This window comes from Pelophylax lessonae (genome assembly GCF_965119305.1).
Source record: "Pelophylax lessonae genome assembly, chromosome: 3".
Classification (NCBI taxonomy): domain Eukaryota; kingdom Metazoa; phylum Chordata; class Amphibia; order Anura; family Ranidae; genus Pelophylax; species Pelophylax lessonae.
In genome coordinates, this window is record NC_138770.1 from 657011916 (window position 1) to 657033535 (window position 21620).

Here is a 21620-nt window from a genome sequence, read left to right on the forward strand (position 1 = left end):
CTGACACACCTCACATAGGTACATTTAACCCCTTCATCACCTCTGATCACCCCCTGATCACCCCCAAAACCCCTCACAGTGAACACTATATACAGTGGTATACAGATATTTTACTGGTCACTGTATAAGTGTCACTTGTGAGCGTAGTTTGCGCCTGCGTTAGGCCCAAATAGGGTTAGGGTACCCGCCACCTATCCCCTAATAAAGTTTTTACCCCTTGATCAGCCCCAGTTAACCCCTTCACTACCTATTACTCTGTGCACTAAATACAGTATATAGGTAAATACTGATCACTGTATTTAGTGTCACTAGTGACCCTAATTTGCGCTTGCGCTAAGCCCATATAGGGTTAGGGCACCCGCCACCTATTCCCTAATAAACTTTTAACCGCTTGATCTTCCCCAGTTAACCCCTTCACTCCATATAAATCAGTGCACTAATATATACAGTATATCAGATAACTACTGATCACTGTATTTAGTGTCACTGGTGACCCTAATTTGCGCTTGCGCTAGGCCCGAATAGGTTTAGGCCACCCGCCATCTATCCTCTATAAAGGTTTAACCCCTTGATCTCCCCCAGTTTAACCCCTTCACTTCCCTGTCACAGTGTTCACTATATACAGTGATTACCGATCACTGTATTAGCGTCACGGGTGACACAACTTAGGCTAGCTAGTTAGCGTCAGGGTCCCACTACACCACCGTTACTTAGCGTCAGTTAGAGTCAAGTACACTAACACACACACACCACCGTTACTAGTATAGTGTTTGAACAGATCAATATCTGATCTGATCAGAACTATACTAGCGTCCTCATAATTTAGTGTTCCCCAAACGCAGTGCTTGCACAATCAGCACTGATTCCTGCTAGCACCTGCGTTTAGCCCCCCTGCCCAGCCCACCTTACCCAGGCAAGTGTAGTAATCAATAGATTACTGACACTTCCAAAAAACACAAATCACACAAAACCGCTGCGTTAGCAGAGTCAGGCCTGATCTCTGTTAGCACTAGCAGTTTTTCTTTGTAGCGACCAAATAGTCCTCGACAACCAGGTGCTTTTATTACCTAGTAGTCGCATCACTGTACGAGTAAATTTAGCTACCAAAATGACAAAACGTTCGCTCAGTGATGATGCTATATACAGTATAATGGCCATGTCAAGTGAGAGCGATGGGGAAGCCTCACTGTCAGAATCAGGGTCAATATACGAACCAGATGACAGCAGCGGCTCCCTGACAGATAGCTCCGACAGAGGGGTCCCTGCTAGGGTCAGGCGTACCCGACCCCATTCTGGAGTTGTTGACTTGCAAGAACTGGAGGTTTCTGGTATGCAGCAGAGTGCCAGTACTAGTGCCGCTCACACTTCTCGTGAACTGGCAAGCACGAGCGGCCTAGTACACCCTGGACCTTCAACCAGCACTGCAGTATCACCTGGTGACGTGGCGAGTCACCTGAGTGCAGTTGAAGCTGGTGCGGTGGCTAGCACGAGTAGTGGCCCGCAGCCACCGCGTATCCGAAGACAGGCCCGTAGAGCCCATAGTGTCCTCCCTGAAGCGCTGGCATATCCTAATTGGCAGCCCACAGATTCCACAGCGCCAGTACTTCCCCCATTCACCGCCCAACCCGGAATCCAAGTGGAAACAGCTGGTTTTAATCCCATAAACTTTTTTGAGCTGTTTTTCACTGAAGATCTTTTCAGATCTATTGTGGACCAATCAAATTTGTACACTCAACAATTCATCGCCGCCAACCCAAATTCACCCCTTGCCAGACCATTCGCCTGGAATCCTATTACGATTCAGGAGTTTAAAACCTTTCTGGGCCTTTCCTTCAACACGGGCATTACAAGAAAGAATGAATTGCGGTTATATTGGTCCACTGACCCAATTCATCAAATGTACGTGTTCTCTGCTGCTATGTCCAGGGCTCGATACCAACAAATATTTCGGTTCATGCATTTCAACGACAATGAACTCTGTCGTCCTCGGGGAGACCCTGAATATGATCGGCTCCACAAAATTCGGCCCCTCATAGACCACTTCAATCAGCGGTTCGCAGCCTTGTTTACCCCCCAACAAGATGTCTGCGTTGACGAGTCCCTGATTAAGTTTACTGGTCGCCTTGCTATCAAACAGTACCTCCCCAGCAAGCGTGCCAGATACGGGGTCAAGTTGTATAAGCTTTGTGACAGGGCCACAGGCTATACAGTTAATTTCCGTGTCTATGAGGGAAAAGATAGCACTGTGGAGCCCCCCGACTGCCCAGGCTACATAGGGAGCAGCGGCAAGATAGTTTGGGACTTGGTGTCACCCTTATTCGGAAAGGGGTACCACTTGTACGTGGACAATTTCTATTCAAGCGTGCCACTTTTTAGACACCTCTATCAATTGCAAATTGGCGCTTGTGGCACCGTGCGATCTAATCGCCGGGGCTTCCCCCAGCGGCTAGTGAATGCCCCACTGAGCTCGGGGGAGAGAGCCTGCTTGAGGTGCGATGAATTGCTTGCAGTGAAGTGGAGGGACAAACGAAACGTTTACGTGCTGTCCTCCATTCACCCAGACACGGCAGTCCAAATTACTACGGTCACCGGTGTTGTTGTTGAGAAACCCCTCTGTGTCCACGACTATAACCGTAAAATGGGAGGGGTGGACTTCAACGACCAGATGATGGGACCGTACTTAATTGCCCGTAAGGCCAGACGCTGGTACAAAAAAGTGTCTGTATACCTATTTCAATTGGCTGTTTACAACGCTTTTGTCTTATACAAAGCTTCTGCTGGAACATTATCCTTCTTTCAATTCCAAGAAGAGATAATCAGAGCCCTTGTGTATTCAGCTGGTGCTCCTGCCCAACTTCCCCAACCAGATGCAGTGAGGCGGCTGCATGAGAGGCATTTTCCGCAATACCTCCCGAGTACCGATACCAAACGATACCCCCAAAAAAGATGCCGTGTCTGCAGCAAGCGCGGATTTAGGCGTGACACCCGGAATTATTGTCCCGACTGTCCTGACCGACCTGGTCTTTGCCACGGTGACTGTTTCCGTCGCTACCACACACTAGTGGATTATTAGCATAGGGTACAGCACGGCACAGTTTAGGGCACATTTACACAGGGTCTCAAAAGATGTTCGATGGCTATCGTCATTTTGAGAGACCCGAACCTGGAACCTGGAACTCGACGTTTGAAGAAAAAAAAAAAAATACATAAAAGCCAAAAATAGTTGTCGTCTCAGTCATTTTTTATGTTCTTCTACACTTCCTATGTACTTTTAATGTACTTTGTTTGTTTTTCATTCTTTTGTGACCTGTTTCTCTTGCAGGTACTCGTCGGCTACCACGCATTGATTTCATATATTCTGACACAAACAGTGTTTGCGCTCAGCATACATGGATACCTTTGCTGATAGCAGCTGTGGTGATTTTCTGATTTCAGCACTGCAGTTAAAATCCTATTTTGGTATACGTGGATAGCGCCGTGTATACCCATCATTAAATTCAGTGGGTGGTTGTTTGGGCGGTTAATGATGAGAATCCAAAAACTTTTGTTGTGTCAGTCATTTTATATGTCCTACTCTTCCTAATGTACTTTTTTTTAATGTACTTTGTTTGTTTTTTCATTCTTTTGTGACCTGTTTCTCTTGCAGGTACTCGTCGGCTACCACGCATTGATTTCATATATTCTGACACAAACAGTGTTTGCGCTCAGCATACATGGATACCTTTGCTGATAGCAGCTGTGGTGATTTTCTGATTTCAGCACTGCAGTTAAAATCCTATTTTGGTATACGTGGATAGCGCCGTGTATACCCATCATTAAATTCAGTGGGTGGTTGTTTGGGCGGTTAATGATGAGAATCCAAAAACTTTTGTTGTGTCAGTCATTTTATATGTCCTACTCTTCCTAATGTACTTTTTTTTAATGTACTTTGTTTGTTTTTTCATTCTTTTGTGACCTGTTTCTCTTGCAGGTCCCTCGTCGGCTACCATGCATTGATTTTATATATTCTGACACAAACAGCGTTTGCGCTCAGCATATATGGATACCTTTGCTGATAGCAGCTGTGGTGATTTTCTGATTTCAGCACTGCAGTTAAAATCCTATTTTGGTATACGTGGATAGTGTCGTGTATACCCATCATTAAATTCAGTGGGTGGTTGTTTGGGCGGTTAATGATGAGTAATACTACGCATTATTCCTGTGCTGATTTCTGATAGGTTCTCTTTTTTTTCGTTCAGCCCACAGGCTGCATGAAAAAAAAAAAACCTATATGCCAAACAAAGACCAGCAATGTACTGGTACGTTGCTGGACTTTGAGTGGTTATACCAGGATGATGCCTGCAGATTTAGGCATCATCTTGGTATCGTTTTTTACAGCAAGCGGTCGGCTTACATGTAAAAGCAATCCTAGCGGATAATTGGCCGCTAGACTGCTTTTACATGCAGTGGGAGGGGACTCCCCCCCCCCCTCCTGCCGCCTTCCGCTGCCTTCCACGGTTTTTCTCGGGCTCTCCTGTCCCACCGGTTAACCCGAGAGTGCAGCCGGTGGTTCAATTATCTAACCATAGAGCTGATTGGAGATGAGAATGGCTCCAATCATCTCTATGGCCTAAGATGCCGGAGGCTACGAGCATTTCATAACTTCTGTTTCGCCAGAAATAAACAGCGCCATTGGGAAATTGGGAAAGTATTTTATCACACCAATTTTGGTATGGTCAGATGCGTTAAGGTCAGAGGAAAGATCTAGAGTATAAAAGACCCCAATTTTTTTTAAAAAGAGTACCTGTCACTACAGATTGCTATCATAGAGGAAATTTAAATTCACCGTGATAACAATAAAAATGATTAAAGAAAAAAAAATGAAAGAAAAGGTGTCAAAATAACATAAGAAAGCAAATTAAAAAAAAAAAAAAACAAAAAAAAAAATCAAGCCCCCCTGTCCCCCCGTGCTTGCGCGCAAATGCGCGCACAAGCGTTGGTCTAGTGTCATATGTAAACCGCAATTTCAGCATGCATGTGAGGTATCGCCGTGAACGCCAGGTCGAGGGCAGTAATTGTTGTGGTAGACCTCCTCTGTAAGTCCAAAGTGGTAACCTGTAAAGACTTTTAAAGGCTTTTAAAACCGTACGTAGTTTGTTGCCGCGGCACGGGCGTGCGCAATTTTTAAAGCATGTCATGTTAGGTGTCTATGAACTCGGCATAAGATCATCTTTTAAATTTTACCAAACAATTTGGAATTATATAGTGTATTTCTGCATTAAAAATAAAAAAAGTGTTTTTTTACGCAAAAATTGCGTTTGGAAAATGTGTGCGCAAATACCGTGTAACAAAAAAAATTGCAACATCCACCATTTTGTTCTGTAGGGCCTCTGCTTTAAAAAAATATATAATGTTTGGGGGTTCAAAGTAATTTTCTTGTGAAAAAAAAATATTTTTTCATGTAAACAAAAACTCACAGAAAAGGCTTGGTTTTCAAGTGGTTAGAAGAGTGGGTGATGTGTTGCTAAAATTGAGCATAAAATGCCAGGACTGTTCAAACACCCCCCAAATTACCCCTTTTTGGAAAGTAGACACCCAAAGCTATTTGCTGAGAGGCATATTGAGTCCATGGAGTATTTTATATTTTGCCCTAAGTTTCAGGAAAATGACAATTTGTTTTGTTTTTTTTTTTTTTTTACACAAAGTTGTCACTAAATAATATATTGCTCACGCATGCCATGGGTATATGTGAAATGACACCCCAAAATACATTCTGCTGCTTCTCCGGAGTACAGGGATACCCCATGTGTGAGACTTTTTGTCAGTCTAGCCGCATACAGGACCCGGAAAACCAATCCGCACCTTCTGGCTTTCTAAGGGCGTAAATTGTTGATCTCACTCCTTACTACCTATCACACTTTTGAAGGCCATGAAATGCCAAAATGGCACAAAACCCCCCCAAATGACCCCATTTTGCAAAGTAGACACTCCAAGCTATTAGATGAGAGGCATGATGAGTCCATGGAATATGTTATATTTTGCCACAAGTTTCAGGAAAATTATTATTTTTTTTTTTTTTTTTTTTTTTACACAAAGTTGTCAGTAAATGATATAATGCTCACACAAGCCATGGGTATATGTGAAATGACACCCCAAAATACATTCTGCTGCTTCTCCTGAGTACAAGGATACCCCATGTGTGAGACTTTTTTGCAGTCTAGCCGCGTACAGGACCCGGAAAACCACTCCCCACCTTCAGGCTTTCTAAGGGCGTAAATTGTTGATCTCACTCCTTACTACCTATCACTCTTTTGAAGGCCATGAAATGCCAAAATGGCACAAAACCCCCCCCAAATGACCCCATTTTGCAAAGTAGACACTCCAAGCTATTAGATGAGAGGCATGATGAGTCCATGGAATATGTTATATTTTGCCACAAGTTTCAGGAAAATTATTATTTTTTTTTTTTTTTTTACACAAAGTTGTCAGTAAATGATATAATGCTCACACAAGCCATGGGTATATGTGAAATGACACCCCAAAATACATTCTGCTGCTTCTCCTGAGTACAAGGATACCCCATGTGTGAGACTTTTTTGCAGTCTAGCCGCGTACAGGACCCGGAAAACCACTCCCCACCTTCAGGCTTTCTAAGGGCGTAAATTGTTGATCTCACTCCTTACTACCTATCACACTTTTGAAGGCCATGAAATGCCAAAATGGCACAAAACCCCCCCAAATGACCCCATTTTGCAAAGTAGACACTCCAAGCTATTAGATGAGAGGCATGATGAGTCCATGGAATATTTTATATTTTGCCACAAGTTTCAGGAAAATTATTATTTTTTTTTTTTTTTTTTTTTTTTACACAAAGTTGTCAGTAAATGATATAATGCTCACACATGCCATGGGTATATGTGAAATGACACCCCAAAATACATTCTGCTGCTTCTCCTGAGTACAAGGATACCCCATGTGTGAGACTTTTTTGCAGTCTAGCCGCGTACAGGACCCGGAAAACCACTCCCCACCTTCAGGCTTTCTAAGGGCGTAAATTGTTGATCTCACTCCTTACTACCTATCACACTTTTGAAGGCCATGAAACGCCAAGATGGCACAAAACCCCCCAAAATGACCTCATTTTGCAAAGTAGACACTCTAATCTATTTGCTGAGAGGCATGGTGAGTATTTTGCATCTCTCATTTTTTTTGGAAAATGAAGAAAAAACAGGAAAATGCATTTTTTTTCCTCTTTTTTCAAATTCCAAAACTTTGTGACAAAAAGTGAGATCTGCAAAACACCCAACATGCCTCTCTGCAAATAGCTTAGGGTGTCTACTTTCCGAAAAGGGGTCATTTGGAGGGGGGTTGTGCTGTCTTGGCATTTCATGGCCTCCGAAACTGTGATAGGTAGTCAGGAGTGAAATCAACAATTTACGCCCTTGGAAAGCCTGAAAGTGGGGGTTGGCTTTCGAGGACCTGTACTCGGCTAGACTGCAAAAAAGTCTCACACATGTGGTATCCCTGTACTCAGGAGAAGCAGCAGAATGTATTTTGGGGTGTCATTTCACATATACCCATGGCATGTGTGAGCAATATATCATTTAGTGACAACTTTGTGTAAAAAAACAAAAAAAAAAATAATAATAATATATTTCCCGGAACTTGTGGCAAAATATAAAATATTCCATGGACTCACCATGCCTCTCAGCAAATAGCTTGGGGTGTCTACTTTGCAAAATGGGGTCATTTGGGGGGTTTTGTGCTATCTTGAAATTTCAGGGCCTCCGAAACTGTGATGGGTAGTGAGGAGTAAAATCAGCAATTTACGCCATTAGAAAACCTAAAGATGGAGATTGATTTTCGGGGTCCCGTACACAGCTAGGCTCCCAAAAAGTCTCACATATGTGGTATCCCTGTACTCAGGAGAAGCAGCAGAATATATTTTGGGGTGTAATTACACATATACCCATGGCATGTGTGAGAAATTTATCTTTTAGTGACAACTTTGTGTTAAAAAAAATAATTTTTTTTTTTTTATTCATTTTTCAAACACCTGTGACAAAAAAATTAAATATTCAATGAGCTCAACATGCATCTCAGAACATTCCTTAGGATGTCTACTTTCCAAAAAGTGGTAATTTGGGGGGGTCTTGTACTGCCCTGCCATTTTAGCACTTCATGAATTGAGATAGGCAGTCAGAAATTAAAGCTGCGTAAAATTTCAGTATTTACACCATAGTTTGTAGACGCTATAACTTTTGCGCAAACCAATAAAAATACGCTCATTGAATTTTTTTTTGTCAAAGACATGTAGCTAAATATATTTTGGCCAAAAAATATGACATAAATTGAGTATATTGGATATTTTTTAAAAGACAAAGTTGAAAATTTCATTTTTTTGCAAAATTTTCGCTCTTTTTTTATTAATATCGCAAAAAATAAAAAGCGCAGAGGTGATCAAATACCACCAAAAGAAAGCTCTGTTTGTGGGAAAAAAAGGACGTAAATTTTGTTTGGGTACCACATTGCATGACCGCACAATTGTCAGTTAAAGTCGCACAGTGCCGAAGCACAAAAAGTGGTCTGGACGTAAGACAGCAAAATCCTCCGGTTGTAAAGTGGTTAACGTGGCCATGAGACAAGCAACCATCTTTATCCCATAAAGACAATGTAAGAAGGAAGAGGAAATTCTTAATAAAATGGGAGGGAGCACAGAAAAGAGGGTGCAATAACCAAAATGACCACAAGATGGCAGCACGTTCAATAACTATACTGAGGCCAAAAAACAATGGCTTAACAACCTCCCACCTGCGCTATACCCGAAAGACGGCTACAGCGCGGGCTCACATTGCCGGAAGTGCCTCTATGGACGTCCCCCCGTTTTCGCGCTTCCTGCACTCCGCGCATTGGCACAGATCTGTGATCACCATGTCCTTCAGGCAAAACTGTTTACAGATTGGGGTAAAGAGCCAATCACAGGGGCTCTTTACCATTTGACCAGCTGTGTCCAATTACAGCTGATGACATTGTAAGCAGTATTTGCCCGTTATCGGCAGTCCTTTCCTCACACTGATAGTGCATGATTTATTAACCACTTTACGACCGCCCGCTGCATTTATACTGCGGCAGGCAGCCGCTGCTGCGCAAACCGCCGTAGGTATACGTTGGTCGCGCGCAGGCAGCTAGGGGGTGAGCGCGCGCCCCTGCTCGTCAGTGGGGAAGCCAATGCACGGGGCAGGTGGCTCTGATTGCCGCCTGACACCCGCGATCGCTCCCCGCTGAGAGAGAAGAATGGTCAGCTGTTGTAAACACAGCAGACCGTTCTTCTCCCTGGAATGATCACAAAGCTCCTGTGATCCTTCTATATAGGAACACAGGTCTCTATGATCATTTCACAAAGAAACACCACAAGCTCTCAGAGAGAGGGGGTGCTTTGGTGGTGGGAGTTGTTTACTTGGCACCATGTTACAACCTAAATATGAATGTGACATGGTCTCAAAGGTGGACTTGACCTTTAATTGTGCTGAATGCTTTTCCCATCAGCTCACCCACTGCAAAGTGATTTCAACTGGATCGAAATATGAGCCGTTGCTCAAATCATGTTTGGAAACTCATTGCAACACCTTTAACCACTTCAGCACTGGAAGGTTTTACCCCCTTAATGACCAGGCCATTTTTTGCGATTTGGCACTGTTGATTTAACTGACAATTGCGCGGTTGTGCAACACCGCACCCAAATACAATTGATGTCCTTTTTTCCCCACAAATAAAGCTTTCTTTTGGCGGTATGTGACCAAAAATATGCACTGTTACTGTAATAATGACACTGGCAGGGAAGGGGTTAACACTGGGGGTGTTCAAGGGGTTAAATGTGTTTCCCTATATGTGCTTACTAACTGTGTGGGAGGATGGATTGAACAGAAGCAGAGAGCGATTGGTGATTCAGCTTAGCTGAATCACACGATCTTTCCCTGCCTGTCTGACGAGAGAGCCGCCTTGCATTGTTTACATAGCAGACGGCTCTCCTCTCAGTTTTGCTGAAGATCGCGGGAGGGTGGCAGCGATCGAGCCCGCTCCTCCCGCGTTCTACCTCCTGCTGTGTCCTAATCACAGCGGGAGCGTGACTCCGGTGGCGCACACTGCCGTAACCGCGTGCACATAATTGCGTAGATCTATGTGATTATGCACAGCTGAGCCACCCTGCCGCAGTAAATCTGGGCGGGGCAGTCAGCAAGTGGCTAATTTTGCACCATTTAAAATAAAATACACTCCTTTAACCACTTTACGACCGGCGCACGGCGATCTACGTCGGCACTCAGCCCCGGCCAGGCAAACTGACGTAGGCCTACGTCAGCACAATTTGCCGGCCCTGTGCGCGCTCCCGCGCGTCCCCGCCGCCGATGATGACTCGATTGGGTTCAGAACCGATCAGTCATCAGGTCCAGGCCAATCATTTTTGGTCTGGACCTGTTGATCGGTCCTGCCCAATCAGATCATCCTCTAAGCCTGTGAAATGTAAACACAGGCTTAGAGGAGATGTGCCCTCCCCCCACAACGGTCTTTTTGGATCCAGCGTGAGAGGAGAGCACATCTTACTGTGAGTACTGCACCAAGCACACCCACACACAGTTAGATAGGCACATTTCACCCCCGATCGCCCCCCCAATTAACCCCTACAGCACCTGACACAACACACACTATATACAGCATATAGCATATACCTATATACCTGTATAAGTGTGATTTGTGAACAGGTGTAGCACTTGCGACCCCCCCTTTTCCACTCAAATTACCCCCCACCCCCCCCTAATAAAGATTTAACCCACTGATCTCCCCTGACCCCCCCCTGATCACCGCCGTTAACCCCTACACCCTCTGTCACATCAGCACTAATACAAACGCAATATACGGTGTTATTGTATTTTTGTATTAGTGTCATTGTGATCAGAATTAGCGCAGGCGACTAAGTTTCTGTCCCAAGAAGGTTTAGGGTCCCCGCCACCCGCCCAATAAAGATTTAAGCCCCTGACCCCCCCCTGATCACCCCTACACCCCCTGCCATAACACACACCGTATACAGTATATAGCATTTTGCTATATACCCGTATAAGTGTGATTTGTGGTCAGGTCTAGCGCTTGCGACCCCCCTTTTTCCACTTGAATTACCCGCCACCCCCCCCTAATAAAGATTTAAGCCCCTGATCCCACCTGATCCCCCCCTGATCACCGCTAGTTAACCCCTACACCCTCTGTCACATCAGCACTAATACAAACGTAATATACTGTGTTTTTGTATTTTTGTATTAGTGTCATTGTGATCAGAATTAGCGCAGGCGACTAAGTTTGTGTCCCAAGGAGGTTTAGGGTCCCCGCCACCCGCCCAATAAAGATTTAATCCCCTGATCCCCTCCTGATCACCCCTACACCCCCTGCCACAACGCACACTGTATACAGTATATAGCATTTTCTATATACCCGTATAAGTGTGACTTGTGACCAGGTTTAGCGCTTGCCACCGTTCCTTTTATCCTTAGGATACCCGCCAGTCCCTTCCAATAAAGATTTAAACCCCTGATCCCCCCCTGATCACATCCCGTTAACCCCTACACCCTCTGTCACATTAGCACTAATACACACATAATATACTGTTTTTACTGTATTTTGTATTGGTGTCATTGTGACTTGAGGTTGCGCTAGCTAGCTAGTTTCTTTCCCAAAGGAGGTTTAGGGTCCCCGCCACCCCCCCCAGATCCCCAGCGCATAGTTTAGAAGTAACCCCTTGATTGCCACACACGCACGCACGCACGCACGCACGCACGCACCTACACTTCCATTTCTAGTATAGTGTTTGAACAGATCAATATCTGATCTGATCAGAACTATACTAGCGCCCCCATAGTTTAGGGTTCCCAAAACGCGGTGTTTGCACGATCAGTACTGATTCCGGCCAGCACCTGCGTTTAACCCTTTCACCCAGGTAAGTGTAGTAATCAATAGATTACTGTCACTTGCAAAAAAACACAAGACACAAAACCGCTGTGTTAGCAGAGTCAGGCCTGATCCCTGCTAGCATTAGCAGTTTTTTTTTGTAGCGCTTGAAATAATCTTCGACAACCAGGTGCTTTTATTACCTGTGAGTCGCATCACTGTACGAGTAAATTTAGTTACCAAAATGACCAAACGTTCGTACAGGGATGAAGAGCTTATCAGTTTTATGCTGACCGAGTCATCTGATAGCGAAGGGGAAGCTACAATGACCGAATTAGTGTCAGTATATGAACCTGATGACGGCAGCGGCTCCCTGACAGATAGCTCCGACGACAGATGGGTCCCTGTTAGACCCAGGCGTACCCGACCCCATTCTGAAGTTGTTGTGATGCAGGAATCGCAGGGTGCTCGTATGGAGCAGAGTGTGGGTACTAGTGCCGCTCATCCTTCTAGCGACCTGGCAAGCGCTAGCGGCCTAGTACAACCTGGACCTAGTACAACCAGCACTGCAGTAAGACCTGGTGACGTGGCGAGTCCCCTAAGTGCAGTTGAAGCTGGTGCAGTGGCTAGCACAAGTAGTGGCCCGCAGCCACCGCGTATTCGAAGACAGGCCCGTAGAGCCCATAGTGCCCTCCCTGATGCGCTGGCATTTCCTAATTGGCAACCCACTGATACTACAGCGCCAGTACTTCCCCCATTCACCGCCCAACCTGGAATCCACGTGGAGACAGCTGGTTTTACGCCCCTGAACTTTTTTGAGCTGTTCTTCACGGAAGATCTTTACAGATCTATTGTGGATCAATCAAATTTATATGCACAACAGTTCATCGCCGCCAACCCAAATTCACACCTTGCCAGACAATTCGGCTGGAAACCTATAACGGTTTCCGAATTTAAGATCTTTCTGGGCCTTTCCCTCCACATGGGCATAACTAAACAGAGTGAATTGCGGCTATATTGGTCCACTAGCCCAGTTCACCATATGCGCATGTACTCTGCCTCTATGTCCAGGACGAGATACGAGCAAATTCTGCGATTTATGCATTTCAGCGACAATGAACTCTGTCGTCCTCGGGGAGACCCTGCATACGATCGGCTCCACAAAATTCGGCCCCTCATAGACCACTTCAATCAGCGGTTTGCAGCCTTGTTTACCCCCGAACAAGTTGTCTGCGTTGACGAGTCCCTGATTAAATTTACTGGCCGCCTTGCTATGAAACAGTACCTCCCCAGCAAGCGTGCCAAGTACGGGGTCAAACTGTATAAATTGTGTGACAGGGCCACAGGCTATACAGTTAGTTTCCGGGTCTATGAGGGAAAAGATAGCTGTGTGGAGCCCCCCAACTGCCCAGACTACATAGGGAGCAGCGGTAAGATCGTTTGGGACTTGGTGTCACCCTTATCCGGAAAGGGGTACCATTTGTACGTGGACAACTTTTATACAAGCGTGCCACTATTTAGTCACCTTCTCGATTTACAAATTGGCGCATGTGGCACCTTGCGACCTAATCGCCGGGGCTTCCCCCAACGGCTTGTAGATTCCCGTCTTAGTCGGGGGGCGAGAGCCTGCTTGAAAACGGACAAATTACTTGCGGTGAAGTGGAAGGATACACGGGATGTTTATGTTCTGTCCTCCCTTCACGCAGACACGAAAGTCCAAATCCCTACGGCAACTGGCGTTATGGAGAAACCCCTCTGTGTCCACGAATATAACCTTAATATGGGAGGGGTGGACCTTAACGACCAGCTTTTGGCGCCGTATTTAGTTGCCCGTAAAGCCAGACGCTGGTACAAAAAAGTGTCTGTTTACCTATACCAATTGGCTATGCTGAACGCCTTTGTCCTATACAGGGCGTCAGGACGAACTGGATCTTTCCGGGAATTCCAGGAAGAGATCATCCTTGCCTACCTGTACCCAGGAGGCATGCCTGCCCAACTTCCCCTTCCAGATGCAGTGAGCCGGCTGCATGAGAGGCATTTTTCACATGTCCTCCCGCGTACCCCTACCCAAAGATGGCCCCAAAGAAGATGTCGTGTCTGTAGCAAGCGCGGATTTAGGCGTGACACCCGTTATTATTGTCCCAAATGTCCTGACCAACCTGGTCTCTGCATCGGGGAATGTTTCGAGCGCTACCATACACTAGTGGATTATTAGCGTAGGGTACAGCACGACACAGTGTAGGGCACATAAACACAGGGTCTCGAAGGATGTTGGATGTCCATCGACATTTTGAGAGACCCAAGCTGGAAGAGAAGATCGCAGATGATCGCAGTCCCTCCCAAATCAAGAAGTAAAGGAACAGTTAGAAAGAAAAATAAAAGGATCCAAAAACTGTTGTGGTGTCAGTAATTTTATATGTCCTTCTACTCCTTCCTACTATACTTTTTTCAATGTCCTTTGTTTGTTTTTTCATTCTTTTGTGACCTGTTTCTCTTGCAGGTACTCGTCGGCTACCACGCATTGATTTTATATATTCTGACACAAACAGCGTTTGCGCTCAGCATATATGGATACCTTTGCTGATAGCAGCTGTGGTGATTTTCTGATTTCAGCACTGCAGTTAAAATCCTATTTTGGTATACGTGGATAGTGTCGTGTATACCCATCATTAAATTCAGTGGGTGGTTGTTTGGGCGGTTAATGATGAGTAATACTACGCATTATTCCTGTGCTGATTTCTGATAGGTTCTCTTTTTTTCCGTTCAGCCCACAGGCTGCATGAAAAAAAAAAAACCTATATGCCAAACAAGGACCAGCAATGTACTGGTACGTTGCTGGACTTTGAGTGGTTATACCAGGATGATGCCTGCAGATTTAGGCATCATCTTGGTATCGTTTTTTACAGCCAGCGGTCGGCTTACATGTAAAAGCAATTCTAGCAGGTAATTGGCCGCTAGACTGCTTTTACATGCAGTGGGAGGGGCCTCCCCCCCCACCGCCGCCTTCCGCAGCCTTCCATGGTTTTTCTCTGGCTCTCCTGTCCCACCGGTTAACCCGAGAGTGCAGCCGGTGGTTCAATTATCTAACCATAGAGCTAATTGGAGATAAGAATGGCTCCAATCATCTCTATGGCCTAAAATGCCGGAGGCTACGAGCATTTTATGACTTCTGTTTCGCCAGAAATAAACAGGGCCATTGGGAAAGTATTTTATCACACCAATTTTGGTGTGGTCAGATGCGTTAAGGTCAGAGGAGAGATCTAGAGTCTAAAAGACCCCAATTTTTTTAAAAAAGAGTACCTGTCACCACAGATTGCTATCATAGGGGATATTTAAATTCACTATGATAACAATAAAAATGATTTAAAAAAAAAAAAAATTAAAGGAAAGGTGTCAAAATAACATAAAAAAGCAAAAGAAAAAAGAAAAAAAAAAAAAAATTGAGCCCCCCCCCTTACCCCCGGTGCTTGCGCGCAATGGCGCACGCAAGTGGTGGTCTAGTGTCATATGTAAACCACAATTGCAGCATGCATGTGAGGTATCGCCGCGATCGCCAGATCGAGTGCAGTAATTCTTGTAGTAGACCTCCTCTGTAAGTCTAAAGTGGTAACCTGTAGAGACTTTTAAAGGTTTTCAAAAATGTACATACGTTTTTGTCGCTGCGCAGGCATGCGCAATTTTTAAAGCATGTCATGTTAGGTGTCTATGAACTCGGCATAAGATCATCTTTTAAATTTTACCAAAAAAATTGGAATTATATAGTGTATTTGTGCAATAAATTAAAAAAAAATGTATTTTTTTCGCAAAAATTGCGTTTGGAAAATCTGTGCGCAAATACCGTGTGACAAAAAAATTTGCAACATCCACCATTTTATTCTATAGGGCCTCTGCTTTAAAAAAATATATAATGTTTGGGGGTTCAAAGTAATTTTCTAGTAAAAAAAAAATATTTTTTCATGTAAACAAAAAGGCACAGAAAAGGCTTGGTTTTCAAGTGGTTAGAAGAGTGGGTGATGTGTGGATAAGATTGAGTATAAAATGCCGGAACTGTTCAAACACCTCCCTAATGACCCCTTTTTGAAAAGTAGACACCCAAAGATTTTTTCTGAGAGGCATGGTGAGTCCATGGAGTATTTTATATTTTGCCACAAGTTTCGGTAAAATTATTATTTTTTTTTTTTTGTTGTTTTTTTACAGAAAGTTGTCACTAAATGATATATTGCTCATGCATGCCATGGGAATATGTGAAATGACACCCCAAAATACATTCTTTTGCTTCTCCTGAGTACAGGGATACCACATGTGTGAGACTTTTTGGGAGCCTAGCTGTGTACGCGCCCCCGAAAACCAATCCACATCTTCAGGTTTTCTAATGGCGTAAATTGCTGATTTTACCCCTGACTACCTGTCACAGTTTCAGAGGCCCTGAAATTTCAAGATGGCACAAAACCCCCCCAAATGACCCCATTTTGCAAAGTAGACACTCCAAGCTACTGGCTGAGAAGTATGGTGAGTCCATGGAATAGTTTATATTTTGCCACAAGTTTCGAGGAAAAAAAATTTTTTTATTTTTTTTTATTTTTTTACACAAAGTTGTCAATAAATGATATATTGCTCACACAGGCCATGGGTATATGTGAAATGACACCCCAAAATACATTCTGCTGCTTCTCCTGAGTACAATGATACCCCATGTGTGAGACTTTTTGCCAGTCTAGCCGCGTACAGGACCTGGAAACCAATGCGCACCTTTAGGCTTTCTAAGGGCGTAAATTGTTGATCTCACTCCTTACTACCTATCACAGTTTTGAAGTCCATAAAAAGCCAAGATTGCACAAACCCCCCCCAAATGACCCCATTTTGCAAAGTAGACACTCCAATCTATTTGCTGAGAGGCATGGTGAGTATTTTGCAGCTCTAATTTTTTTTGGAAAATGAAGAAAAAACAGGAAAATGCATTTTTTTTCCTCTTTTTTCAATTTCCAAAACTTTGTGACAAAAAGTGAGATCTGCAAAACACTCAACATGCCTCTCTGCAAATAGCTCAGGGTGTCTACTTTCCGAAAAGTGGTCATTTGGGGGGGGGGGGGGGGGGGTTGTGCTGTCTTGGCATTTCATGGCCTCCAAAACTGTGATAGGTAGTCAGGAGTGAAATCAACAATTTACGCCCTTGGAAAGCCTGAAGGCGATGATTGGTTTTCGGGGTCCTGTACTCGGCTAGACTGCAAAAAAGTCTCACACATGGGGTATCCCTATACTCAGGAGAAGCAGCAGAATGTATTTTGGGGTGTCAGTTCACATATACCCATGGCATGTGTGAGCAATATATCATTTACTGACAACTTTGTGTAAAAAAAAAAAAATATATATATATATTTCCCGGAACTTGTGGCAAAATATAAAATATTCCATGGACTCACCATGCCTCTCAGCAAATAGCTTGGGGTGTCTACTTTCCAAAATGGGGTCATTTGGGGGGGTTTTGTGCTATCTTGGAATTTTAGGGCCTCCGAAACTGTGATAGGTAGTCAGGATTGAAATCAACAATTTATGCCCTTGGAAAGCCTGAAAGCGGGCACTGGTTTTCGGGGACCTGTACTCGGCTAGACTGCAAAAAAGTCTCACACATGGGGTATCCCTGTACTCAGGAGAAGCAGCAGAATGTATTTTGGGGTGTCATTTCACATATACCCATGGCATGTGTGAGCAATATTTCATTTACTGACAACTTTGTGAAAAAAAAAAAATATATATATATATATATGTATTTCCCGGAACTTGTGGCAGAATATAAAATATTCCATGGACTCACCATGCCTCTCAGCAAATAGCTTGGGGTGTCTACTTTCCAAAATGGGGTCATTTGGGGGGGGTTTGTGCTATCTTGGAATTTTAGGGCCTCCGAAACTGTGACAGGTAGTGCAGAGGTGACATGCACAATTTACGCCATTAGAAAACCTGGGAGTGTTGATTGGTTTTCGCGGTCCTGTACACAGCTAGGCTCCCAAAAAGTCTCACACATGGGGCATCCCCATACTCAGGAGAAGTGGCAGAATGTATTTTGGGGTGTAATTCCACATATACCCATGTCATGTGTGAGAATTTTATCTTTTAGTGACAACGTTGTGTAAAAAAAAAAAATAAAAAAAAAAAAATAGTAATATTCCCAAAATTTGTGGTAAAATATAAAATATTCCATGGACTCACCATGCCTCTTAGCAAACAGCTTGGGGTGTCTACTTTCCAAAATGGGGTCATTTGGGGGGGTTTTGTGGTATCTTGACATTTCAGGGCCTCCTAAACCGTTAGAGGTAGTGAGAAAATGCAATGAAAAATGTACGCCCTTTGAAATTCTGATGGTGGGGATTTGTTTTTGTGGTCCCGTACACAGCTAGGCTCCCAAAAAGTCCCACATATGTGGTATCCCTGTACTCAGGAGAAGCAGCAGAATATATTTTGGGGTGTAATTACACATATACCCATGGCATGTGTGAGCAATATATCATTTCAATGACAACTTTGTGTAAAAAAAAAAAAAAAATTTTTAGTCATTTTTCAAACACCTGTGACAAAAAAATGAAATATTCAATGAGCTCAACATGCCTCTCAGAACATTCCTTAGGATGTCTACTTTCCAAAAAGTGGTAGTTTGGGGGGGTTTTGTACTGCCCTGCCATTTTAGCACTTCATGAAATGAGATAGGCAGTCAAAAATTAAAGCTGCGTAAATTTCTGTATTTACACCATAGTTTGTAGACGCTATAACTTTTGCGCAAACCAATAAAAATACGCTCATTGAATTTTTTTTTGTCAAAGACATGTAGCTAAATATATTTTGGCCAAAAAAAAATACATAAATTGAGTATATTGGATATTTTTTAAAAGACAAAGTTGAAAATGTCATTTTTTTTGCAAAATTTTCGCTCTTTTTTTATTAATATCGCAAAAAATAAAAAGCGCAGAGGTGATCAAATACCACCAAAAGAAAGCTCTGTTTGTGGGAAAAAAAGGACGTAAATTTCGTTTGGGTACCACATTGCATGACCGCACAAGTGTCAGTTAAAGTCACGCAGTGCCGAGTCGTAAAATACCCCCTGGTCGGAATGGGGGTAAAATCTTCCGGGGCTTAAGTGGTTAATGTCCAACAGTTTCTAAAGTTGAGAAATATATGTAGCACCCTCCTAGAATAGGTTGCTAGACAGGCTCAGGTAAATCTAGTAGCTCTTCTGTAAACATTGGAGCGGTGTGTGATTACTTTTGGCTGTTCTGGATATCACTGGCTGCAGGCTCAACTACTTCCCCCTGCCTTCTAGGGTATTCTAGAATGTAGTGGGTCAGAAGAGGCAGAGCTTTGGCCTGAAAATTGATGTTGTCTGAGCCAATTCCTGGGGGAGAATGCTCAGTAGGGGGCAGAGGAGTGCAAATAGTTTGGGGCCTGGAGGAGAAGGGTTCTTGTCCAGGAGGAGAGGATCTCAGCCTCAAGGGCTGCTGCCCTTCTGGGTAGTGTAGCTGACGTCTGCAGGAGTTCATTAAGGTCCTGGGGGGGGGGGGTCTATTTATTAGTTGACGCCAAATCAAGGGAATTCGCTGAGGATTTGACTGAAGAGAAGTGTCTGGCCAATGTTGGACAGAGGCGGCTAAGTATACACGGACACTGAGTATAGGCCTGGATATAGGGTCCTAGTGACTGTTCACTGCCTTAACCCCTTGAGCATCTCCTTCAGTGCTGCTGGATTAGGACCTTTCCTTTGCTTGGTGTCTGCTTGGTGTTTTCCAGGAGGGGAATTATCCTGAGGAATGTAGACAAGACAGAGAGTGTCCTCTTTATTATGGCACTAAATTCTGAGTATCCCAAAGCCCACCCTGCACCCTAACCAAGTCCAGTGAGCATTAACCACTTCCTGCCCAAGGCCATTACATGATGTCCTGGACTTTGAGTGGAGATATCTGATGCCTGCAGCTGCAAGCATCATTCAGATATTCTTTTCTGCCGGTGATTCCCTGCACCATAAAAACAATGATAGCCGCTATTTTTACAGACAGCTGGAGGGGACACCCCCCCTCCCGCCGCCCTCCAGTGCTTCTACCAGCTCGCCCGTGCCAGGTAGTCAGTTCCCACACAGTGTCAATTAGGGGTTTATTTACTAAAGCTGGAGAGGGCAAAATTAGTCACAATTCTGCAGAGAAACCAATAGGCTTCCAGGTCGGCTCTATTACGTGAAAAGACACACCTGTACGTCATATCGTGTAATAGCCAGTGGGGGAGCCAATCGCGATCACTCCCCATAGAGACAGAACGGCGATCTGCCGATGTAAACAAGGCAGACCGCCGTTCTGTCACAGATGAACACAGGGATCTTGTGTTCCCCCTATTTAGGAACACAGGTCTCTGTGTTCAACTAGTGAGTCCATCCCCCACACAGTTAGAAAGCACTCCCTAGGGACACACATTAACCCTTTGATCGCCCCTGGTGTTACCCCCTTCCCTGCCAGTGTCATTAGTACAGTATCAGTGCATATTTTTAGCACCGATTACTGTAGTAATGTCACTGGTCCCCTCAAAAGTGTCAGTTAGGTGTCAGATTTGTCTGCCACTATGTCCCAGTCTCCCTAAAAGTCGCTGATTGCCGCAATTACTAGTGAATAAAAATGATATAAATCTATCCCCTAGATCACGTGTGTCAAACACAAGGCCCGTGGGCTGAATCAGGCCCTCAAGGCCATTTCATGTAGCCCTTGCACCTCTCCTAGAGCTGCAGTGGAGCTCCAGCCCTCCTTTGGACCTCCTCATGACCCTGCACTTACTACTTCCCAGCTCTGCCCCCAGCTTCTTCCCAGCAGCAACACAAGGTAAGGGGTGCACTGTGATGTAAGGGAGGGGGGGGGAACTCTTAACATCTGATGTAAGGGGGTTGGAATACTCTGGACATCTAGTATTACAGATACAGCCGGCCCTTTGAGGGCAATCATAATGCTGATGCGGCCCTCGATGAAGTTGAGTTTGACACCCCTGCCCTAGATTGTAGATGCGATAACTTTTATGTAACCAATCAATATACACTTATTATAAAAAGGTATGGTGGCCCTGTCTAGAGAACAAATTAATATATGTGCAAAGTAATATATAAAACATTTTTGATTAATAAATAAATTAATAAATGCTGTGTGTGATATGTATAACAAAGATGTGCTCAATTGTGCCTAAAAAATGTATACAGTGAATCAGTAGCAATCAGTGGAAACCTAATACCAATAAATAAATAGGTACAGACCAATAATGAATCAATATCAAATAAATAAATATAAATAAAGTCCAATGATCTCAATGTGCAAAAATCCAAAAAAATAGCCATGGCGCTGGAAATCAATTCATCATATGTACAGAGTCATAAATATAAATAAATAAAAATCAATAAATATGATGATAAAATTGTATAGAAAGTGCTGAAAATCACAAAATTCAAAGTAAATATCATATAGATAATAAAATAAATTAGGAAGTCCAAGTATTCCAAATGATGCAAAGTATGTCCGTCGCCATCAAAATCGATCCATGCAGGTATGTGCAACAGTGAAATGGTGCTCCCCCAATAGGACCGCTCTCACCAGATGGGAGTACCCCTACAGGGGTCAGAAGTATACAGCCAATAACCAGGTTAGATGTTCCCAACCACTATGGCACCGACCAACCAATCACCAAACTTTGTATAA